Source organism: Panthera uncia, assembly GCF_023721935.1.
Source record: "Panthera uncia isolate 11264 chromosome A3 unlocalized genomic scaffold, Puncia_PCG_1.0 HiC_scaffold_11, whole genome shotgun sequence".
Lineage (NCBI taxonomy): Eukaryota > Metazoa > Chordata > Mammalia > Carnivora > Felidae > Panthera > Panthera uncia.
Genome location: NW_026057578.1, coordinates 17,399,903 through 17,418,061, shown reverse-complemented (window position 1 = coordinate 17,418,061; position 18,159 = coordinate 17,399,903). Strand labels below are relative to the sequence as shown.

The window sequence follows — 18,159 nt, the reverse complement described above, 5'->3', positions numbered from 1 at the left end:
GGCTGGGAACACGAGACCCAGTGCTCTCTCCAACACTACCAGAAGTAGCTGGCACAGAGAAGGGACCCCACACAGACAGCAGGGGCTGTCAGCAGTCACTTCATCACCTTGGGTCTCCGTGATCCCATCTGTAAACCAGACATGCTGGTGTGTACCCTGTCTAGCAACAGGAGGCTACAGGATCTTGCTAAGATTAGCCATTCTGCTTCTTTCTTACCATCTCTCACAGAGGAAAGAATGGCTTTTGGGGTTTAAGGCAAAAACAACTGCTCTGGAAGGCAAAGCCCAAAAGCTCTGGTGGGAGCAGGCATCGGAGAGTGTCAACATTTAATTGTTCCATAAGCCCATAAACCCATGTGCTGGCCAAAAAAAAAAAAAAATTTTTTTTTTTCAAATGGAAAGAGAAACCACTGTTTCTCAAAAGCCACCTATGCCCTACCTGTTCTCTTTAATCCTCACAGCAATCATATGAGATTCACATTATTCTGATTTTACAGAAGTTAACGCCGATATTCCTAATCGGGTAAATGGCTCACCCTGTGGCACACAGCTGTTGACCAGAGAACCCCAGGTTGGAACCAAAAGCTTGGTAGCTCCAACATTCTTATCAATGATTTTTATTCCACTCTCAGCTCCTAACTCTCCTTTACTCTGTCTCAGGACACCTGTCAGGAGACATCTGCTCTCCTGTGTGTGAACACGTGCCACTGTTAACGTTGTGGGCTACAGGGATGTTATGAGTGACCGTTTGTTGCACATTTATTTTTTTTTAATGTTTATTTATTTTTGAGACAGAGAGAGACAGAGCATGAACGGGGAAGGGTCAGAGAGAGAGAAGGAGACATAGAATCTGAAACAGGTTCCAGGCTCTGAGCTGTCAGCACAGAGCCCGACGCAGGGCTTGAACTCACGAACTGCGAGATCATGACCTGAGCCGAAGTCGGACACTTAACTGACTGAGCCACCCAGGCGCCCCTGTTGCATATTTATATAATGAAGGCACTAAGAGTTCACCCACTGGATCACCTCAAGGTTAAATAAATATGCCCACAGAGCATCTATCACAACACATGAGAAAGTGCTCAACTTCTGAATTAGTTGGGTGATGTGATACCATTTCGGGGCAATTTGATTGGCAGAAATGAAACTATTCCTATCATATCAAGTATTGACAAAGTTGAGGAGAAACAGTCTTATTCCACTAGTACCAGAGTGAATGGATGGAGCCACTTAGGAGGACAACTTGGCAAAACTTAGTAAAATCTAAAACACTACTTCTGTATAGCCGCCCAAAGGCAACACCCTGCGCCTCAAGACACGATATGGTGGAAGTCATGAAAGCATTTATTTTGGTAATGGCGAATGAAGTATAGCCAACCTAAATGTCTATTGATGGATTAATGACTGAATAACTATGTTATATCCTTATGTGGAATATTCTCCAAGAAGTAGGGATAAGTGGGGGGGGAAATTCTATACTATAAGCAAATATCATTTGAGTTTTTAAAAAAAATGCCCTCAAACATGACAATAAGTTTTGAAGATACATATGTATGTATGAAATGCATTGGATTAAGCCTCTTCCATGGATAAGCCTCATGCCTAGGAAGCCTGTGAGGGAGGGCCACAGGCCTAGGGACTTGGTGTTATCTGATCTGTTCTCATTTTTTAGAAGGTGAATACATGTTCACATATGACTTGGGTGCTTACTTACAAAGGCAAATATAATAACAATAATAATTATTATTATAATGATAATATATTGGGTGTTAAGTCTGAGTATTCATTTTCTTCCAAAATAAATCAGTTAATAAGTTTGTATTTTTATACACACACACACACACACACACACTCTAATTAGTAAACTTTTATATACCATCTTTTTTCTTCTTAACTGAAATAGGAATAATTATTTTCATTTTGCTAATCATGAAAGTGAAGTTCAGCTTAGGCAACTCGCCCAGGAAGTAAGGGGAAATTTCAGGATTGAAAACCGACTGTTTCTGTTTAGGGCACCTAGGTGGCTCAGCCATTTGAGTGTCTGACTCTTGGTTTCAACACATGTCATGATCCCGTGGTTCATGGGTTTGAGACCTATGTTGGGCTCTGTGCAGATTCTTTCTCTCGCCTTCTGTCTGCCCCTTGCCTACGTGTAAGCACACACACACACACTCTCTCTCATAATAAATAAATAAATATTTTTTTAAAAAAGAACACTGACTTTTCTTTCCATCTTTTCGTTCATTCAACATGACTTCTGAGCCCTGCCTACATCCCAGGTGGCATGCAAGGGCCTGGGAATGCAGCAGGGGAGAAGACAGTTGTGCTGTTTGTTTTCACTGCATCACAGTCCAGTGACAAAAGGGGACAGATCCGCATGCATTTACAGCACAGTGTGCCATGCTCGAAATTCACCGGTGAAAACTTGCTCTTTACTGACATCTGACAAATCAGGGAGCACAACTAGATTTGGGTCTGGCTCACTGCCATTAAGTTCACCACCAGCGTGGCCTGTTGATATAAGTTTCTCACTTCTCCCAACAGATTCCTGAATCAGTAATAATGACGATGGTGAGTGAGCGCTAACTAGCCGCCAGGCATCATTCCAGCATTAAATCCGCATTTAATTCTTACAATATCCCTATGAAGTTGAGTACCATTACAATTTATCTTACAGATGAGTAAAGTGAGGCACAGAGATGAAACAAAACAGTAAGACAAATAAAAGCTTGCTTGAGATTACACACCCAGTAACTTCTGGAGCCAGTTTCAACGCAAAGCCTGATATCCCCATGTTCCGCAGAAATCCCAGAGAAACACTCCAAGGTACCCAACAAAACACACCTGTACCAAGTTTCCTTCTCCAAGTCTTCTGTGCAATTCAAGCAAAATTAAGTAAGTATCAGATGCTCTCTCCTATTTTAAGAGCCATTGGTGGTCAGAGAGAGGGTGAAGGGGTGGGTTCTTTTGGGCTAAATCTCATGTCCCCTGTTGGCAGAAATTAACAGGCTATGCAAAGAGGGGACTTATTCTTCAGCAAATGCAAGTATGTAAGAGCCTCTTGACTACAGCCCCCTAATCAGAGAAGCATCCTGCTAATTGTCACTAATGTGATTAGCAGAATTAATTGGCCACTCAAAAATATTACACGTCAAGCCACATGGGGACTAACCTGTGCCATTATCGGGAACATTATTGCTCAGTACTGAGAGGGCAAGACAATTGGCCTCCATAGGGACATTGTGATGTTCTCATTTATCCCTCTCATGAGTGGTGAGTATGCTGTGTATTAGACAAAGACAGACAGATATTACTACTATTCATCTGGGCTGCTTCACTGATAGTAATCTGTCACTTCCAGTGCCATGGGCCACTTCCTGCCCACCCCCTACATCAGACCTTTTCATACTTCCATCCCATTATCTATGCCATTTGCTTTCCTGAAAATCTCCTCCTACTTGTTGTGTCTGGTAAATCTCTACTCACTTCCCAATAAATGGTCTAAATGTTGCCAATCCATGGAGTTCTCTCTAACCTTCCTCCTCTAGTATTTCACAGTGATGTGTACAAACTTCTGTTTTACCCACACTATGAATCAGTCTCCTCCACTGGCAACAGGAGCTCAGGATCAGGTACTGTGCCATTCTCACTGCTGTATCCTCAGATCCTAATTACAGGGCTTGGCATTCAGGAAGGCTCAGAACTTGCTGACTGCCTCTGGATCTCCAGACGAGGCCTGGGGATGGGTGCACACTTACTGTGGCTCTGGGCTCGAGGCTGTGGATTTAGGGAATGTGGACATTGCACTGCCAGGAAACTATGTGAAAATAACACATACTCAAGATTGGTTATACTTATTAAACTTTTTACTAGGTGAAAAAAAAAAGCCACATGCCACAGGAAACCCAAACCTATGGTCTCCCGCGCTAGACAGCTTCCTCCAACTCTATTATTCCTACTATGTGTCTCTGACCTTGGTGAATCCAAAAACGAGAGAGTCACGGTCCCCTTCTTATCTTCCCCTGCTTAACTCAGTGATCAACCTCAATATACCTATTTCTTTAATTCCTGTCTGATCGACGCCTTCTCCACCAGACTTGCCTTAGCTTAAATCTCAACATTTTTCACCAAATTCAGATATATGGGGAAAGCATCCAGCAAAGAGAGACAAAGATCAAAACAAACAAGCAAAACAAAGAAATCTGGACGAAATAGACTCTTTGGAGGTGAAGACAAATTAAAACAAAAATAAAAACGACACTATTATTAACACTCCCAGAGCGGTAAGACAACATATTGTGAAATGGGGACCAAAATGTTAGAAGAGAAAGGAACTTTCAGAAGAGCTCTTGAAAATTAAAAATATAGTATTACATATTAAAACTCAGTAGAAGGGTTCTAAGATGGAGCTGAGAAGTCTCTTGAAAAGTACAGCAAACAAACAAACAAAACAACAAAAACCACTAGAAACAAAATAAAAACAAAAAACCCAAAACCCAAAGATTCAGAAAAATTCAAACAGCCGCAGCAGAGGACCAACCCAGCAGTTCCAAGATCCAAATAGTAAGGTTCCAGAAAACGAAAGAACAGAAAATGAAGGGAAGGGGTAATCAGCAAAAGACTTCAAGAATATTTTCCTAGAAGTAAAAGATGTATATTGTCAGAATGAAACAGCCCACCATGTGCCCAACCAAATAAATGGATAAAAATTGCTCTGCATTCAGACATATAATTGTGGAATTTTAGAGTGATGAGCCACTGATAGCATCCTACACGTCTGGGCAGGAGGTGGGAAGCAGGTCATAATCAGTAACCAGAATGGTTTTCGCCTTCCCAAAAGCAACACGGGGCACTGGAGCATAACAGAATAAAGTGTTCAAAGTCATGAAGGAAATTATTTACAGTCAAAGTACTAACCTAGTGTAAGGGCTGACTATGGAAGGCATTCACATATTGATCTCCTGAATATATCTCCTTAAGAAGCTGTTGAAGGAAGTGTTCCTCCAAGATAAGTCAGTAAAGTAAGAAAGAGGGAGCCTGAGACAATGAGAGTACAGGACAGAGAATCATGGGGTAGACAGGGAAGGAAGATCCCAGGAAAACAGCTGAGCACCAGACAGAGAAAGTGAAACACCAGACCAGAACTGGCCAGAGGCTCTGGGAGAGCATTCTGTAGGAGGATGAAGTTGAAAAAGTAACTGAAGCATCTCAGTATCTTAAGAAGAACTTCAGATAATTGCCAAAGAGTTTGGGCTGAATTAGTAATAAAAACATAAAAATGAAGCAAGCAAACCATAAACAAGGCAAATATTAGCTTCAGGGAAAATATAATAGTTGTGCAGGAAGGGAAAATAATCATAATTTACTGCATGGCTCATTGTGAATGGTATTTACATAGCCTAAATACTGTAAACACTGAATGCCAATCTAACTAAAATGAGGATATAAGTTTACTGGAAGGATGGAGAAGGTAGGTGGGAAGGATGCCTATGTGTGTACTAGGTCAGATAAGCAGGGAGAGCTAAATCATCTTCCTCAGGAGAAGTGAGTAGATTATGATAAAGTGGAAAAATCACAAATATCAATAGAAGTGGCTAATTTAGAAGTATGGATTTAACATAATCATGAGCAGGTGAAAAGTGATGGCTACTGGTTGAGGGGAGATGGGGGTCTACATTTATTTTTAACATACACTAAAGAACAAGACTGTGCATATAGAACGCGTATAAAAATTTTATAATATAAAGAAAATTTCACAATGTGATATCAACACTCCCTAGATTAATGAAAATGTAATGCTATCCCAATAAAAATACCAAGAAAATTATACCAAATTTCATCAGAAAAATTAATAACCAACACTATCCAACAACTCTGAAAAAGAAGAACATTATGTGGGGGGAGAGGGGCGGGAGGGGTCGATTCACTCTCTAAGACATTAAAGCATATTTTAAATTTCAGCACATAAAGCTGCATGATGTTGGTACAGAGTGGGCAAAAAAAAAAAAAAATACACTGAAAAATACAGAAGGAGGGGCGCCTGGGTGGCTTGGTTGGTTGAGCGTCTGACTTCGGCTCAGGTCATGATCTCATAGTTCGTGGGTTCGAGCTCCGCATCGGGCTCTGTGCTGACAGCTTAGAGCCTGGAGCCTGCTTTAAATTCTATGTCTCCCTCTCTGCTCCTCCCCCGCTCATTCTCTGTCTCTCTCTCCTTCAAAAGTAAATAAAAACATTGAAAAAAAATTTTTTTAAAAATAAAAAACACAGAAGGAGATAAAATACAGCATAGATCTAGCATATAATAAAGGTGAAACAGATATCAGTGGGAAAAGCTATACATTACCTAGTAAAAAGTGCTGGGTGGCCACTGAGGTGAAATAATGCAATTGGATCCATACCTCACACAAAGGTAAGCCTCAGATGGGCTCCCCCAGAAATGCAAAAGATCAAAGTATGAAAGTAACAGAAGAGACTTTTGTTCATTGATAATCTTGGAGTGGGAGATAGCCAGGTATGACACAAAGTCCAGAAGCCAGAAGAGGAAAGACTGATATAAGGACTTTAAAAAAATAATAACATAAATCATCAGCATGGCTAAAACCACTAGGAAGCAAAGTTGAAATACTTTAAGTTGGAATAAATTATAGCTCAGCTTTCCTGATACAGAAAGAACTACTACAAATCAATAAATTAAGGAACAACAACCCAAAAGAAAAATGAGTACAAGAGAAAGTTCCTGGGGAAGAAAAATATAAATGACTCATATATTTGAAAAGATGCTCAAATTAATTTATAATTCCACCAAAGAAAATGACATTTTACTGAGGTACAATTTTCACATATCATATTGGAGAAGTAAAAAAATGTGTATAATATACTTTGGCTGTGAGAACATACAGAGAACACACGCTCTTTAGTACTTCTGTAATAACTGAAACATTATGCAATCTCTATGGAGAAGATAATTTGGCAAATCTATGAAAATTACATCTGCAACCACCTTGGGATCAACAATTCTACTTCAAAGAATTTTTACGACTAATATACTCACACATACATGAAACAATGTTTATAAGAACAAGTGACTACAAACTACTTATATATCTATTAGTAGGGCATTCCTAATCCATGAAGTTACATCTATATTATGAAATACTAAACAGCCACTAAAAATGCTATGTAACTGAACGATAGCCAAGCTATACTGATAAGTGAATAAAGCAATGTGCCCAACAGTAGGTCCATTAACATCTTTGTTCAAAAAAAAAAAAGTGTTGAGAGGTGACACACACATATTTGCTTACACATGCATAAATACTTCTATACCTATCAATTCTGTGCACCTATTAAGCACAGGAAGGGGGGAACTGGGCAGTGGAGGAACACAGACTGGAAGGAGAGTTACTTTGTACTGTTACCGTTTGGTGCTTTGTGAATTCTGAGCCTCAGAAATGTATTATGTAGTTTAAAAAAACTACAAATGTGCCAAATTAACTTAAAACTTTTTAATATAGGTCCTGTTAGATGCGTAGAGTAAGCATGAAGTTTGGGAAAGCATTGAATGTTTTCCTGATATGGATGCCAACAAACAATAAAATCAATTCTGACTCATACTATGTACTTATATTCACACTTTATACCCTTCTTTAATCAACGGCAGTGAGGTAAGTTTGCCATGTGCATGTGGTAGAAACACTGTAGAATTCCCACCAACAGTGCAAGAGGGTTCCTGTTTCTCCACATCCTCGCTAGCATCTATAGTCTCCTGATTTGTTCATTGTAGCCACTCTGACTGGTGTGAGGTGGTATCTCAGTGTGGCTTTGATTTGTATTTCCCTGATGATGAGTGACATTGAGCATCTTTTCATGTGCCTGCTGGCCATCTGGATGTCTTCTTTAGAGAAGTGTCTATTCGTGTTTTCTGCCCATTTCTTCACTGGATTATTTGTCTTTCGGGTGTGGAGTTTGGTGAGTTCTTTGTAGATTTTGGATACTAGCCCTTTGTCCAATATGTCATTTGCAAATATCTTTTCCCATTCCGTTGGTTGCCTTTTAGTTTTGTTGATTGTTTCCTTTGCAGTGCAGAAGCTTTTAATCTTCATGAGGTCCCTCCCAATAGTTCATTTTTGCTTTTACTTCCCTTGCCTTTGGAAAACAGTGTGGAGGAAAACAGTGTGGAGGGAAACTGTGGAGGATAACAGTGTGGAGGTTCCTCAAAAGATTAAAAATAGATTTACCCTATGACCCAGCAGTAGCACTGCTAGGAATTTACCCAAGGGATACAGGAGTGCTGATGCATAGGGGCACTTGTACCCCAATATTTATAGCAGCACTTTCAATAATAGCTAAATTATGGAAAGAGACTAAATGTCCATCAACTGATGAATGGATAAAGAAATTGTGGTTTATAAACACAACGGAATACTACGTGGCAATGAGAAAGAATGAAATATGGCCTTTTGTAGCAACATGGATGGAACTGGAAAGTGTTATGCTAAGTGAAATAAGTCATACAGAGAAAGACAGATACCATATGTTTTCACTCCTATGTGGATCCTGAGAAACTTAACAGAAGACCATGGGGGAGGGGAAGGAAAAAAAATTATCAGAGAGGCAGGGAGCCAAACCATAGGAGAGTCTTAAAAACTAAGAACAAACTGAGGGTTGATGGGGGGTGGGAGGGAGGGGAGGGTGGGTGATGGGTATTGAGGAGGGCACCTGTTGGGATGAGCACTGGGTGTTGTATGGAAACCAATTTGACAATAAATTTCATAAAAAAAATAAAAGTAAAGAAACACTGTAGAATTAAAGAATTAAAAATACATGCTTAAAGACTTTCTATTCATAGCAGGTAAAAGACTTCATTTTACACATAAGGAAATAGGTATGTAATTTGAACTAACAGAAAACCAGGTAGAGTCTCAGGAGGAAAGAAAATCACATCATTAATAAATAAAAAGAGAAAAATCACAAAATTATTGCAGACAGAAAAACGGATAAAACTAAATTTCTACTTGTGATTAAAATCTCTAAGCAAACTAAGAATATATACCTAGAGATATATGCAACCCAATCCTATAATAACTCTCTTTGAGAGAGTTTAGTAACATTCCTTTTAAGATTGGGAACAAGAAAAGATACCCACTATCAATTTTTCTGTCAAAGAACAAAGAAAGGAATGGACTGAGGGGCAAATATTAGAAAGGAAGAGATATAATTGTCATTATTTGCAGACCATAAACCATAAGCACAGAAAATGTAACACAATAAACAAATATGAGAATCCATAAAAGTTTTACTAGGTAGCCAGATACAGCATCAACTCAGAAAAATCACTAGCAGTTTTCAACACCATCAATAACTAAAAAACAGAATAAAAAAGGATATCATCCACTATGGCAATGAAAGCCATAATATATTTAAGAATCAACTTAACCAAGAATTCACAAGACTGATATGAAGACAATTTTTAAATATCTAGTAACAGACATTTGGGCGCCTGGGTGGCTCAGTCGGTTAAGCATCTGACTTTGGCTCAGGTCATGATCTTGAGGTTTGTGAGTTCGAGCCCTATATCCAAAGGAGCCTGCTTTGGATTCTGTGTCTCCCTCTGTCTCTCTGCCCCTCCCCCTCTCACACTCTGTCTCTCTCTCTCAAAAATAAATAAATAAATAAATAAAATAAACATTAAAAAATAAATCTAACAGACATGGCAAAACTTAACAAACCCAGTCATTCCAAGTTCTTGAATAGGATGAAATGATATAACAAACCTGCCAGCTTTTTATTAATCTATCAACTCAATGCAATTTCATAAAGCCTCTAATTGGGTTCTTCTGAGAACCAGACAAACTTAGTTTAAAATTTATAAGAAAGAACCAAAGTCCATGACTACCTGAGGTGGGGCATGGGGACTTGCCCTATCCAATCCTGAGACAGATTCAAAAGGTGTAGTTATATTGCAACTGAACAGCAAGCTCAAAGGCACACCACTGAAAACATAAAATGTATGATACAATAAAGGTTAAATTGCACACCAATGAATAAACAAGGGGCAAATTAATAGATGCGCTGAAAATACGGGATCGCCTTATGGAAAACAAAATAAAACATACAAAAATGGATTCCAAATGGATCAAACACCAAAACATGAGAAGTAAAAGAGTAAAGTTAACAGAGCAAAATACAGACCATTTTTGTGATTTAAGAATGGAAAGACTTCTACTAACTTTAAAGGCGCACACACGCACACACACACACACACACACACACACAAATGAGGAATTTTATTATATAAAATTATGGATTTATGTTCAGTAAAGATGACAGAACACATATTGGAATGAGATACTTGGCAAAATCGACAACTGAATAATATCTGAAGTACAAATTCAACTCATGAAAATTTAATAGAAAAGATAAGAATCCTTCTTCTGAACACATGGGCAGAAGTTCTATGAATAGACAATTAATAGAGAAGAGGAAACCTAAAATGTTAATAAGCATTGGGTTAATGCTCAAACTCATTAGTAATCAGAGAAATGAAAATTAAAACAATGTACTGGCATTTCAACTTAATAAGACTGGCAAACACGTAGGAGAGAGAGTTCATCCTAAGTGAAGCCAGAGCGGTGTGAGAGGTAGGAACACTAAACCACAACTCAGACTGGCCATGTTGGAAAACAGTCTGGGTTCTTAGACCACCCAGGACAATCTATGATCCAGAAATTCAGGCCCTGAGTTATATTATGAGAACTTCTTGCAGAACTGTGTGAATGAACATGTATCAGGAGGTCAGATGCAGTGGGTGTGACTTGAAGGCAATCTGGGCCCATTCTGGGAGAGTGGATAAGGAAAGTGTAGAAAATAACACGGGTTAGAAGTCGTGGGTGAAATGTACATATACTAACCCAGATGGGACTTAAAACATACAGTGGATTGAAAAAAAGGGTGAAAAAGAATGAGTTATAAATGATTCATTTGTGTAAATTTAAAAAACTCAATTAAGTACATCTTTCCAGAACACAAAGAAATGTAGATTAAATGCATTAAGAAGACAGAGGAAGTGGTGTTGGAAATGGGAGATGGGAACAGGAATATAAGGAATGACTAAGTAAATGAAACCAGAGAGGGGTCCTTGGAAGAACAATGTGATTAGATGTCATAAATGAAGACATAACATTCACTCAACTACCTTTAGTAGAGGTCAAAAGGGAAGTCAGTTTCATTTTACCTCTATGCAATAAAAATTGAAAAAAACATTGTAAAATTATCCATGTGAAGAAGTATCTGCATATTCATTTGCCTAGAATCCTGTATAAGACACTTCCTTCAGTAACAGTCCCTCACCACAGCTGCAGAACGGGAGGGGAAGGTTGTCATTTATATTATGTACAATTCTAGTGGCTAGCTATGACCCACTGCCTTCTCTCCCACTGATCAGACATACATAGGGTATCTCAACAGCACTGCGGAAAACTGTGATACCAGGTCAGGATGTTCTCAAGGGCAGAGATCCTCCCTGATGCATTTCTATCTCAAGGACCTATCTCAATAATTCTTGAATAATTTTGAACTTAATCAAAATCACTTAAGCAAAGACTAAACTACTTCCAATTAAAAATGAGAATGAAATGGGAGCACCTGGGTGGCTCAACCAGTTAAGCTTCTGACTTCAGTTCAGGTCATGATCTCGCAGTTTGTAGGTTCAAGCCCCATGTTGGGCTCTGTGCTGACAGCTCAAAGCTTGGAGCCTGCTTCACATTCTGTGTCCCCCAATCTCTCCCTGTCCCTCCCCTGCTCACACTCTGTCCCTCTCTCTCAAAAATAAAAAATATTAAAAATTTTTTTAAAAATGGCAAAGAACTGTGAATAGTGTGAGATTGTATAATTTTGGGGAAACTACAGGCTGGTTCAAAATAAAAAATCATGGGAGGCATTTATTGACTATGTGTCAAGCACTCCCCGTTTATTATCCATTACCTTCACAACCAAACTTGTAAGCCCATTTTGTGGATGAAGAAATGATGGTTCCATAATGAATAATTATCTATTGTTTTGTCTTCTGTATACCCTCACTTTTGTGAACTGTCACTCTCCTTCTCTGTGTTACCCTAATAGGCTGCTAAATACCTGCCCAACTTTGTTGTGACCTCAATAAGGGCAGTAAGACTCTGTCATAAAAGACTGCAGGTATCTCCAGAGCACCTTTCCAATTTTTGGAAGGGAGTCCCTGGTAAATGAAAATAGCAAAGAGAAAAGCAATGACATGAATGAGAAGGGAAAAGGAAGAGAGGGCGAAGGAGAAAACAGAAGAGAGACATCAGCAAATCCTACCCTAATCTTTTTAGGGTAGGATCAAGTTACTTGATCAAGTTAGCCATCAAGTTACTCTTTTGGTTAAGGTTTTTTGAGTAAGGTTTCTATCCAGTGAATTGAAGGAACAGATGGCCTGCCCAAGACCTCACAGCCAGGAAATGGCAGAGCCAGTTGTTTTCCTGATACAAAGCCATGTCACTTCCTACAGAGCCATGTGGTCTCTTGCCTAGGCACAAATTCAGACTGGTTCAAAGGGGCCACCTCAGATCCCAGCATGTTGGACATTCCACTTTGGAACTGCTTTAATGTGGAGCCAAGTTTCATCCGTTAAGATAGCTTCCATTTTTAGAAATTACCCAAGAGTGGGTTTATGGAATGAAAGAGGAAGATCCAGAAAATATTCTTTTTCAAAATTTTGGTGGGACTGGAACAAAGAAGAAGGACACAGGGTAGGTCAAACACCTGGGTTCTGAAAGCTCTTCTCGGTGAGTCCAATCTGCTTTGAGAAGTGGCTTCCTAACTAGTAAGTTATCTACCACCCAGGAAGGCTTCTTTGAAGAGACAGAGCCCACAGAGTGTGGGCACTGGAATCAGACTCAGTTCCTCTCTGTTGGGCATGTCAGTTGGTCACTTATTTGACCTCTCTATGCTTCAGGAACTTCGTCTGTAAATTGGGGATGATACCTTCTTCACTGGGCTACAGATGAAAGCTATTCACATACATAAAGCATCTGGAAGAATTCTTGTATGTTGCTGACCCTCAATAAATTACATATCTTTCTCTATAAGGTATATGTTATTTGTATTTATGCATATTAGACTTTTTAAGGCATTAATCCTGAAGTGTTGATTAAAACATCTGCCTTGTTACTCTATCATCATACCCTGCAAAGAGCAGGGCCACTCCCATTTCATACACTTCCCAGTGGTCTCATTCTTTTAGAAATAGTCATCAGGCACACACAAAAAGCAATTTAAATGGTTCATCTTTCCTCTTTTCATCCATAGACAAATTTCAATAATTATCTTAGTCAACCCATTAATTAGTCTAAATTTGCCCAAGCATAATTGATGCTGCCTACACAATTTTCTATAAAAATTTGAAATGGATGGCTAAACAGAGACTTTTTTTTTGTTTGTTTGACTAAGTGCATTTTCCCCTTATGCAAAATGTGTTAGTCAATGCTTATTTAGTGTAATAAGCTAGCTTGGTGTTCTTGTCTGCATCTGTGATAGAAAGAAGTTTGAATCTCAGAGTTCAAATTATGCATTGGCCATTTCTAACTTGCTGACCTACGATCTGTTCTTCAAACTGGGAAAAGCTCCCATTGCCTTACTTGTTGACTGGGGATCTGGTAGCCTTAGGTCTGCCCTCTGGAAACCCTCTCTTGCCTTGGCTTTCTGAGATGAACACTGCTCCAACTTCTATACCCTACACCTTGAATACTTCTTGTTTTTCTGGGCCTTGCAGACACTTACTTGTTGGGTTGCCCAAGGTTCCACTCTTATTTCTCTTCTATGACTTATTAGCTCTCCATTCCTGGGTAATCTGGTCTCAAACCTTCATTTCCACATGTACATGAGGGGAATGCCCCTTCTACATCGATATCCATCTATAACTCCAGCATTGCTGTGCCTGATTTTTTCCAGTCTCTGGACCATTCTTTCCAACAGTGTCTCTTCCTCATGGAAGTTATTAAGGAAATAAATATGGGGAAACCTGCAACATCATAAAAGCTTCAAGGCATTTTGCTGGATTCATTAAGACAAGACCATAATGAAAGAAGAAAGGAAAAGAACTTAACTTTCAAATGAGCTTCTTTAGAAATTTCAGACGCCCTAGGAATCAGATATAGGAGAACAATACCTCCTTAGCCCTCATTTTTTAAAAATATATGTATTTTAAGCTTATTTATTTTTGAGAGAGACAGAGTGTGAGTGGAGGAGGGGCAGAGAGAGACAGACAGACAGACACACACACACACACACACACACACACACACACACACACACAGAATCTGAAGCAGGCTCCAGGCTTCAAACTATCAGCACACAATCAGACACGGGGCTCAAACTCACGAACCAGGAGATCATAACCGTCACCAAAATTGGATGCTTAACTGACTGAGCCACCCAAGCGCCCCTTCCTTAGCCCTCATTGAGAAGGGTGATGGTTATAGCTACAGAAGAAGCATATATAGAGTAGAATGTAACATGCAAACACAATCTCAAATATAAATAAAAATTCAGAATCTAGAGGCATTTCAAAGCAACAAAACAATGTTGGCATATTTTGCTGAATATAAGAAAAATATCTTACCTGGCTTCCAAACAAACGCCAGATGGAATAAAACTCAAAGCCGGCAAAAAATGACACAATTTAGATATTTGTGAAATAGGTTTACACAAGAAGCTTGCAAAGACAAACCATTAACAATGAATAAACTTAATCACATAACAGATAGTATTTTCTCATCAAAGACTACTAACACATTCAAAAGTACATGTATAAATGGTAAAATATTTTCCAGACACAGAACCAGCCAAGGCTGATGCTGCTAATACATAAAGAGTTCTCACAAATCAATAAGAAAAAAGATGGGTGCCTCCAAAGAAAAATGTTCAAGGGAGGTGAATTTGTAACTTGGGAAAGAAAAAATATAAGTAGCCAGCAAACATGAAAAAACTGTTACACTTCAAGTGTCAGAGAATTAAAAATTAAAACACTAAGATTTTTGACATATAATACTGCTATGAATTAAAATGAAAAATATCAGCAGGCATTGGTGAGAGGGCGGGTCAATAAAGAACTCCCTTTACTAGTAGTACAGTCAGTTTTAGAGGGCAGACTATCTACAGTCTATATCCATAGTTAGAACCTCAAAAATGTGAATAATTTTTCACAGCAACTCTATTTCTAGTAATTTATCTGAAAGAATCATATGCGTCTGCACTGATGCATGTGTAACAATGCTTTCTGAAATGGTATAAGAAGAAAATTGGAAGTAACATAAAATTCAATGATAGCCTAGCTTAAAAGAGAATCTCTTCTCAAAAGAGTTCCTTAAACTCATTTCCACTTCCTCAAATCTACATCTGATCCCTAAGTCCTAATGAACTCACAAAGTCACCAATGGCCTCAGTCACTAAATTCAAGTAAGTTTTTTGATCCTTAGTTCACCTGCTACCCCAGCAGCATTTTACATAAATGGCCCCTTCTTTCCTGAAACACTCTGTTTCCCAAGCCAATTACTGCCAGTGACCTTTCCTTGCTACTTCTCCTTTATCTTCTTATTTAATGTTGGCATTCCTTAGGCCTTTTCCTGTTCTTTTTCCATACTGGTGCTTCTTACAGCAAGGCCCCAGACCAGCAGCATCAGCATCTGGGAACTTGTTAAAAATGCAAAATCTTGGGCTCCTGCTCCAGACCTACTGAATCAAAAACTCTGGGGGTGGGGCCAAACAGTCTGTATTCTAACAAGTCCTCCAGAAGACTACGATATGCACATTAATGTTTGAGACCCACTATATTAAATTACCCTGTGCTAGTGAGAGGAGCCAGGACAGCACAGAAGTCTCATGCAAGGGCATGGGAGACAGACCGTCTGGGTTCTATACTCTTCTCTGCACTTATCATGACCTGCAACTTATTATTTAATGTGTCTGTGCCTCAGTGTCTTCACTCAAAACATGGGACAGTATCTATGACCGTCTCCTAAGCTTGTTGTGAGGATAAAAATGAGATATCCTATGTCAAGGTCCTGGACTAGTACCTTGCACAAAGTGCCCACTAAATACAAGCTGTCCTCACTCACAAGTTGATGTCATTAGACTGGACCTCTTCTTTGAGTTCCTCATCTATAGCCTCAGTGCTGGCCTATAGTCTCTACTTCAGTGTCCCACAGATGCATGTCCCAGAATAGACCCCCCAGCTTCTCACCAAATTGTACACCTCTGGTACTTACACCTCAGCCATGACCACCATCAACCTCTCAGCTTCTCACAGAAGAAACTCCAGAGCCATCACTGATTCTATATTCCGTCTTGCGGCAGCCAGCCTAATGCCCGCTCCTGAAAACCCCTGGAATGCATCACACACGTCTTCCTCTGCTTAAGCTTCCTCACTGGCCTCCCCACTTCTGCTCTGCTCATCTCCACCAAACTGTTCTCCCCAGAGCAGCCAGAGTGACTGCTCAAACACAAAAGCCCCATCAGATCACTTCCCTGCTTCAAATACTCCCAATACTATCTACTGTATTTGGAAAAAATCCAAACTCCTCACCATGGCCTGGAGCCTTTCCAGGACCAAGCATCTGTCAGTATCTCCCTCCTCATCTCATGCCTTCTTTTCTTTCCTCACTGATGAGGCACCCAGTTTTCCTTCAGGCCCTTGGATGCACAGAGCCTATCCCCCACCTTAGCGCACACTTGCACCTCCCCAGTCTGGTCAGTGCTTGTTCTTCAGGCTCCAGGTAACACACTCATCACTTCCATGATGGTTAAATTTATATATCAACCTGACTGGGCCACAGGGTGCCCAGACACTCGAGCCAACATGGTACTGGGCATTTGTGTGACAATGTCTTTGAATGGGATTAACATTTAACATTTAAACGAACAGACCAAGTAAAGCAGATGGCTCTCCCTACTGTAGGCAGGACTCAATGACCGGCTGAAGGCCTGGGTAGAATAAAAACCCTGATTTTGATCTGAGAGAAAGTTCCTCCAGCCTGATTGCCTTCCAGATGATAAACTGGTTTTATCCTGCCTTCAGCCTGGAACTTAAACATCAGCTCTTCCTGGGTCCAGACTAGGGCCTGTGCGTGGTCAGGCTGGAACCACACCATCGCCTCTCCTGAATCTCCAACTTGTCAACTGCAGACCTTGAGATTTGTCAGTCTCCATAAATGTGGGTCAGTCCTTATAATAAAAAATCTATATCTACTCTGTGTTTATATCTGTATCTGTTTTTATTACATTTCTCTGGAGAACCTAATACACCTTCACATAGCTTTCTTGGACTCCCAAGACCATTTCAATTGGCCTTTTACACATCCACTCCACAGGCTGTAGGTCTCCTTTCCAACATCTAGCTTTCCAGAAACTCCTTGTCCAGACGACAGAATATGGCTGATTTTGTTCATAGCTGTATCCCCAGTAGTGAGCACCAGCGCTTGGCAATTACTGGACTCTAATATTTGTGAAATACAGATCTATATGGACTACCCTGTTCAGTTACAAAATAATTATCATAAAAGATTTGCTATCATAATAAAATTGTGACATACATATATATGAAAAAAGCTACAAAAATGTGTATTTTATATAATAACATTTTTCATATGATAGAAAATACTGAGTACAAGACAAAATTGCTTAGCTCTGGTTGGGTTTTCTGCCTTTCCTGCTTTTCTAGTTCTTTCTCAGTTCTTTGGCTTGAAGATGCATTTCCTTTTGTGATTAGAATAGTTAGTAATAAACATTATGATCAAATTCTGCGTATTTAAGACACAATCCACATTAAAGGAAAATTGAAAGTAAGAACACTATCTGTAACATAAGAAATACCATGATTCTACTTTATGTAAAGATCTCTACAAATCAACAAGTAAAAGACAATCAGGGAAGTTTTTAAAAGTGGGCAAAGGACAGAAATGGATTGTTTACATTTATAAAAGACATTCAGATGACTGATGGCCTATAGGCACCATCACTATTAGCTAAGAAAGTACAACTATGAACAAAAGATGTATTTTGCTCTTGTTCTTGGCCAAGATTTTTTTAAAAAAGAAAAAATGGTGGCTTTCATATAATTTGACTCAATAATCCAATTTCTTGTAT

The 18,159-nt window shown here is 39.4% G+C and overlaps 1 protein-coding gene across 1 annotated transcript in view; it reads right to left on the bottom strand.

Moving 5' to 3' along the window:
- The window catches only part of PTPRT (protein tyrosine phosphatase receptor type T), a 632,313-nt gene that overhangs the window by 339,329 nt on the left and 274,825 nt on the right, over positions 1-18,159 (bottom strand). The gene's annotated exons all lie outside the window — the stretch shown is intronic.